Here is a 7,853-nt window from a genome sequence, read left to right as displayed (position 1 = left end):
ACTAATAAATTGAGGCGATTTAAAATGGATTAAAATTCTGGTTTTGCTTTCTAATTAGTTTAGAAGCTCGTTTTTAATTAGTTTTAATCTCGTATTAATAGTAATTTTGGCTACGAACCCAGATTTCCACTAAAAATAGTGATTTTTGGGTGGAATCGATGTTCTAAATCGTTTTTGATTCTTTTAAGGGTTGTCCAGAAGCCAAAATCCACCCAGAAACATGGTTTTCGAGGGGTTTTTCGTTTTTTGACGAAAATTTTTAAATCTTTAAACCCTGATTAATGATGGCATGTTAAAGGTAGATTAAATGTATGGTTGCATCACTAATCTATAGCAATTATAAACCTTATTAAGCATGTTTATGAAATCATAATTGGTGCTTAATTTGGTGAGTTCATTTTTCACATAAACTTGAAATTTTCACATTTTTGCAAATAAATTGCTTCAAGTGCGAATGTTTATGATGAATTTGTAATTTTGAAGTCCCTAAAAATATCAAAGATCCAATATTTAATTGTTTATTTGGTTGGAACTTTGCTTGCTAAATTCCATGTTGAACTAATTTTTTGATTTAGTCATTTTGGTTGATTAAAGTCCTAAAATTTCAAAACTTGTGACTGAAATTTAATCTTCATATTGAAAGATGTAATTTTTCAATGTTACACAAGTTATGTTGGAAAATTTTCATTAGATGAAAGGGTTAATTTTTCCAACCCCCTTTAATTTTGTCAAATCTCATTATTAATTTATGTTTGGTTAAATTAATTTTGAGTATAGCCCTTCAATTTTGTAGCATCAAGATGAACCTAAATTAATTTAAAGAAAGGTTCGTGAATTAATCTTGATTTGTTCACTTAAATTGAATTTATTTAAGTTAGATTTGTTATACTTTCATTCTTGCTCAATGTTGATTCTAAAATTAATTTAGAATCAATTTTATGTCACACATATATCGGGATTAAAATCCCGAGATAAAAGCACGCAAATCGAGGCAAAATCGCCCAAGCGCCACCCACGCCTAGTCGGGCTGCTCACGTAGCTCACATGTGGCTGCCTAGATGCGCATGGAGGTGCTCATGCCTCGAGTTGCTGCTGCTGTGTGGCGGGCTGGGTGCACACTATTGCGTGCTTGATGCGTGTGCTGCGTGGCTGTTGGAAGGTGCCCACAAGTGCTGCTGGGCAGCAAGGCATGCGAGCCCCAGCAAGCCAAGCCACACGCTACCAGCGCCAGCATGCACGCAAGCATGCGTAGCATGCTACAATGCTGCTGGTGCCAGCAAGCATAGTGTGCTCTACTAGGCAGACATGCCGGCACACACAACTATGGCGTTGGTGCCTAGCAACCCTAGCCCCATGGCTTAGATGCTAGGCACTCGACATTTGGTGGGCTAATTTTTGCGTTAATTAGGTCGATTTCAATTATTTTATTTAATTATTTTAACGAGGCTAGGCCTCGGTTCCTCCGGCACTTGCAAAATAATTTGACAAAATATGGGTTAACCGACTTAATCAATTGGATTAATTAAGTTGGATGCGGAATTTAGTGGGAGCTTCGTTAATTACTTGAACTAATTGCGTCTCAATCACATAAAATGTTAAACAACTTTGACTAGTTTTAATTAGGCGCGTTAATCGGACTAACCACCTAAGTTAGTTACTAGTCTGCGCGTGTTATGCATTGTTACTTATTTTTCGTTGTAAAATGCATGGGCCATTCACAAATAGTTAATGGATTTGAATGGAATGTATATTGTTTCACAGGTTTTGTGAAAATGGCAACTAGTGGGGCCCGTTAAGGATAGTAAATATGGACTGCGATCCGTTATGTATAAATAATACGGTCTGCATACCGTTGCGTATTTTTGTACCTTAATATTTAGATTAATCCTAGTCGCAGTAACTAGTAATTGCATATTTGGTGGAGATGTCTCAAAGACGGCGTTTCTAAGAAGAGAGCCAAGAGGATCCATTGAAGACCCTTGAAGATTTGAAGACTCAAGGGGTATTGCTAGTTACCAAATGCATCTTTTACTTATGCTTTCTATATATAATTGTGTTTATATATGATTGAATGATATGATAGGTGCATGTTAAGGATTTCAAATGTTGCAATGATTAATTAAGTTCGCTTAAATCAACCAACATAGAAACCCTAGGTCCCTATAAAATTGAGCTAAAATTTTCCATTCCAAGAACAACACTTACAGAACTAATGTGCTAAGTGATGGGCTACGCCAAAGCGAGGCATCACTACTTTCCTAGGAACGTAAGTATACTAGGTATACAAGTTGGTCTTGGTTAAGCTCAACGATATCAGTAAGGAGTCCTTAGATGTCGTGGCAATGGAGATAAAATGTAAAGGAAGCATCATATACGACGTTTTATCGAACCAAGAGTAGCTTAGAGCTATTAGCAATTGGATTGCTTACCCTAAAATATTAAGTGTTAAGACAAGCCAAAGCATGCTTAATCACTTTTTGATTTATGGGATCTTGGAATCGTTTTATTCTCGCCTAAAGGGGAATAATGTTAATGCGTGGATAAAACGCTCAATAAGATTGAAAATTTGCATGTATGCTTTAAATTTTAAACTTATTGGTCTATGAATGGTTTTTCATTTTAAATTCTTTCAATTGTAGAAACATTTCTGCAAATAACTCAAACAACGTGCCCAGAACTCCCTGACAAGTTGGCTTTTAGCCTTAACTTGGTGAACTTCAAGGAATGGGAAGAGGAACTCAGGAAAACTCTTCGGAATTGTTCCTTGGAGTACACTCTTGATACTCCCATTCCAAACTTCTTCTCTAAGGGAATCATGATTGATGAGGCTCATGATGCGTGGTCTTCCAATAGCAAGAAAGTCTCACAACTAATGGCTAATTCCATCCTAGAAGATTGGAAGGAAAAGATCTTCTTCTACTTTCTGGACATGTTCCTCAAAGCACTTGAGGACATTGTCAATGTGAGAGTCACCAAGAGTCTCAATGGCAACTATGATGGACTTGTGTTTGATGTGACTAGGTCACTCTCGAACACGAAGATAAAGCATCTGAAAGAAGGTTGTCTTGCTAAGGAGAGGCGGCGGCTTTGGTCAAGGGTCTACAATACCAAATTGAGACCCGGTATGCCCCTCCGACCTCATGTGCTTGGAATGACTAGGCTCTTCAAACACATGGAGCTTCTCGGAATCTCATTGGAGGATGATATGGCGGGTCATATCTTGCTTGCTTCACTCCTCTCGGGCTATGATGTATTTAGAGTGCATCTAGCTGCGGGAAAGGAGACACGCTCTTTAAGAGAGGTGGTGCAGCTTCTTCACCGAGCCACCTCCTATGGAGCAACCGAAAGGCCCTTAAGAGCAAGGAAGAGGGAGTTCAAGAACAAGGCGAAGATGCGATGCTTCTATTGTGGTGGGCAAGGCCACTACTAGAGGGAATGCAAGATCTTCCAAAAGGATGAAGAGGAGAGGAATGTTTCATCTACCTTAGGTATCTTCATTAACACTTGTGTAGAAAGCTATTCATAGGTATTGGATACCGTATTTAACACACTTTATGCTCCCATTTCAAGGACCAAGTGAGAGGGCTTCACAAGTGGATGTGCACTACGAGCGAAGGATAAAGATGGTCTTTTGGCCGTGCTTGTAGGCACATTTTGTTTAAAGCTTATAATTAACTAATCTTTGTTTATCACGCTTTTGAACATACTTTGATCTATGGTGTTGGACTCCGGGTTATATTGATCACAAGACTATGACAATGGTTGTTTCGAATGTCTTTCTTATATGTTCTATGAAAATTGCATATTTTACATATGGTTAGACAAACAAGCTTATAATGTTAACGATAACTCCAAAAGAGCTAAGACCATTGAGTCAAATCAAACCTACTTGTGGCATTGTCGTCTTGGCCACATTAACATCAAGCGCATCAAGAAACTTCTTCATGAAGGTATTCTTGACTCATTTGACTTAGAGTCGTTTGAAAATTGCGAAGGATGTTTATTAGGCAAGATGATAAAGCAAACATTCTCCAAGTTAGGGGAAAGGGCTAGTGACTTATTGGGTCTAATACATACGGACGTATGTGGACCAATGAGTACACTCGTAAGGCAAGGTTATCGATATTTCATTACCTTCACCGACGACTATAGTAGATATGGTTATGTCTACCTTATGTCGAACAAATCTGAATCTTTTGAGAAATTCAAAGAGTTTCAGAGTGAAGTTGAAAATCAGCTTGGCAAGAAAATCAAAGCACTTCGATCAGATCGAGGTGGCGAGTATTTAAGCCACGAATTCGTCGATCACTTGAAAGAAAATGGTATTCTTTCAGAATTGACACCTCCCGGAACTCCACAATGGAACGGAGTGTCCGAAAGGAGGAATCGAACCTTGTTAGACATGGTCCGATCAATGATGGGTCTTAGTCAACTTCCTATCTTTTTCTGGGAACACGCACTTCTAACCGCGGCACTAACAATGAACCGTGCTCCGTCAAAAGCTGTCGAAAAGACTCCATATGAATTGTGGATGAAGAAACCTCCACGGTTGTCTTTTCTTAAGATTTGGGGTTGCGAAGAATATGTCAAGAGATTAATTTCTGACAAACTTCACCCAAAATCAGACAAGTGTTTCTTTATGGGATATCCAAAAGAAACCAAACGGTATTACTTCTACAACAAATCTAAGAACAAAGTGTTTGTTGCTCGTGATGGTGTCTTTTTGGAGAAGGAACACATTTCCAAAATGACAAGTGGGAGGAAAATCGAACTCGATGAAGTTCGAGAGGACGAGCAACAAAGTCAACCTGACAATTAAAGTGCTTTAGAAGCAGCTGATGACATTGGTCAGAGTCAAACCGACAATGCAAATGCTCAACCTATTACCCTTCGTAGGTCGCAACGACCAAGATCTCAACAAGACAGATACCTCGGTATTGTCTTAACCGAAGATCAAGACATCCTAGTTATGGATGGAGATGAGCCAGCGACTTAAAAAAAGCTATGACGAGCCCAGACTCTACAAAATGGCAAGAGGCCATGAAATCCGAGATGGACTCCATGTCTTGATTGTTACATACCTATCGGTTGCAAATGGATTTTCAAGTTGAAAACAGACAAAGATTGAAATGTATCTATATACAAAGATAGATTGGTGGCAAAAGGTTACAAGCAAATTCACGGGATTGATTATGATGAAACTTTTTCGCCAGTCGCCATTCTTAAGTCCGTCCGGATTATCCTAGCAATTACCGCATATTATGATTATGAAATATGGCAAATGGATGTCAAAACTGCCTTCCTTAATGGGATTTTTGAAGAAACTGTTTACATGACACAGCCGGAAGGTTTTGTCGATTCAAGCAATGCTGGGAAAGTATGCAAGCTTAAGAAGTCCATTTATGGACTAAAGCAAGCAAGCAGAAGTTGGAATCTGCGATTTGATGAAGCCATTAGCAAGTTTGGTTTTATTAAGAATCCAGATGAGTCTTGTGTTTACAAGAAGGGCAGTGGGAGTGACATCGCATTCCTACTTTTATATGTCAATGACATAATACTCATTGGAAATAACATTAAACTATTAGAGTCCGTAAAGGGATAGCTAAAATGCTTTTCAATGAAGGACTTGGGAGAGGCATAGTACATATTGGGCATCAAGATCTATAAGGATAGATCTAAAAGGATTATTGGATGGAGCCAAAGTACTTATACTGATAAGGTACTAGCACGATTCAACATGGAAGGGGCCAAGAGAGGGCACCTACCCATGTCACATGGCATAACTCTCAGCAAGAAGTATTGTCCACAGACACCTGATGAGCAAGAGAGGATGAGTTAGATTCCATATGCTTCGCTTATTGGATCGATCATATATGCCATGATATGTACTAGGCCGGATGTACTATATGCCTTAAGTGCTACGAACCGATACCAATCAGACCCAGGAGAGGCGCATTGGACTGCGGCCAAGAATATCCTAAAGTACCTGAAAAGGAACAAGGATAAGTTCCTGGTCTATGGTGGTAGTAATGATTTGGTTGTTTTTGGTTATATTGACACAAGCTTCCAAACTGACAGAGACGACTCCAAGTCGCAGTCAGGGTACATATTCTGCCAAAATGGAGGAGCGTTTAGTTGGAAGAGTGCTAAGCAAAGCACCACTGCAGATTTTACAACTAAAGCCAAATACTTGGCAGCTTCGAAAGCAGCTAAGGAGACAGTTTGGATTCGTAAGTTCATTGATGAACTTGATGTTGTACCCCCCATCAAGGGTCTAATAGACCTCTAGTGTGATAACAATGGAGGTATTGCTCAGGCCAGGGAGCCAAGGGACCATCAGAAGGTCAAACATGTCAAGCGGCGATTTCACAAGATAAGCGAATGGAAGTCCGAGGGTGAAATCAGAATTTGTAAGATTGGAACGGACGACAATGTAGCTGATCCATTGACTAAACCTTTGTCTCAAATGAAGCACAACAATAACGTTGATGCAATGGGAATCAAGCATGTTGGAGATTGGCTTTGATTTCCCTGTATATGTGTTTTAATTTATTATTACTCCATTTTTGCAAATTTATTATTACTCCATTTCTATTTAATTGTGGTTTAGAATTAAATAATTAATCCATTCGATTTATGAGAATATTCAAAACAGGGTATCAAGACCATGTCATGGATAAAGAAACACTTGTTAAGTGAACATTGAATATTTCAATCGAAAATTATTCCTAATCAAGGTCATTTAAACGATGGATGATTAATGACCACTTGAGATTAGTGTGTAGTATGATTTATAGCACCGTTTCTTGTGCAACGAGAAAATGATTTTCATAAATCATTTGCACAGGTATTGGTTTAGAATTGTACCGGATCGACCTATGAGAATACTTTAAGAGATATAAAATCGTCATAAGTTTATTTCTTATTATAGCTATAAGAACCTTTTTCCTTGACCATTAGTATTGTAAGTTATCATGTTTGAGTACTAGTCTTTTTTGATGTTGTCAAACATCTGCCGTAAATGGGGATTATAACGGCAACACTCGGGCGACTAGGTCCTCTTAGTGAGGGAAGCTAACAATGCAAGACTGGGAATGCCCCCCTATTAACAATAGGGAATATGTCTTTGTTGTTTACAAGGCCTCTCGAAGAGCAAGACTGTGAAAATGCATGGTTGTGCTCAGATGGATTTTAGAAATCATCTGCTTATTGACATTCGGACTCGGGAATCGAGAAACACTTCTGAACGTAATAAGGATGACGAAAAATCTTACCTTATAGTTCATGAAGAGACATTAAGTGACATAGGAAATGGGCTATACACTAAAAGCACACTTGTCCGGAAGGACAAGTGGGAGATTGAAAGGAATGTTGTCCTTCCAGCAAGTGTATTATTCTGATAGAGGTTTGGAATTATTAGCAAGCTAATTCTTCAGTAAGGTCAAGTGATTGGAATGCCTAGGTGGAGGTCGCTTCCGATCAGTAATATTAATGCATAATTAATATTACGGCTTAATCTTGACTGAACCCTTTGGGGTCGCACCCTAATCGAATAACCGATCCGAGACGATGAATCAATCCGAAGGACTAGATGAGTCATTAGAGTATTACGAACAAAGACGTCGGATATTGAGCTTAAAGGGTCAAAATCGTGCGTCGTAAGTCGAGTCGTTCGACGAGACAAGAAATCAAACAAGCGACAAGTACGACATAAGTCGTAGCCTTGCATTGGCCTAGCCATGCGAGTGCTAGGCTAAGTTAGACCACGCACAATGTTGGGCTTGCTAGCAGTGCATGCATGCTAGTAGTGCTGGCTAGCTAGCTGGTAAGGCATGGCCAGCATCGCTGGCGCG

This window comes from Chenopodium quinoa, unplaced genomic scaffold, assembly GCF_001683475.1.
Source record: "Chenopodium quinoa cultivar QQ74 unplaced genomic scaffold, ASM168347v1, whole genome shotgun sequence".
NCBI lineage: Eukaryota > Viridiplantae > Streptophyta > Magnoliopsida > Caryophyllales > Amaranthaceae > Chenopodium > Chenopodium quinoa.
Note: the sequence above shows the minus strand (reverse complement) of the source record.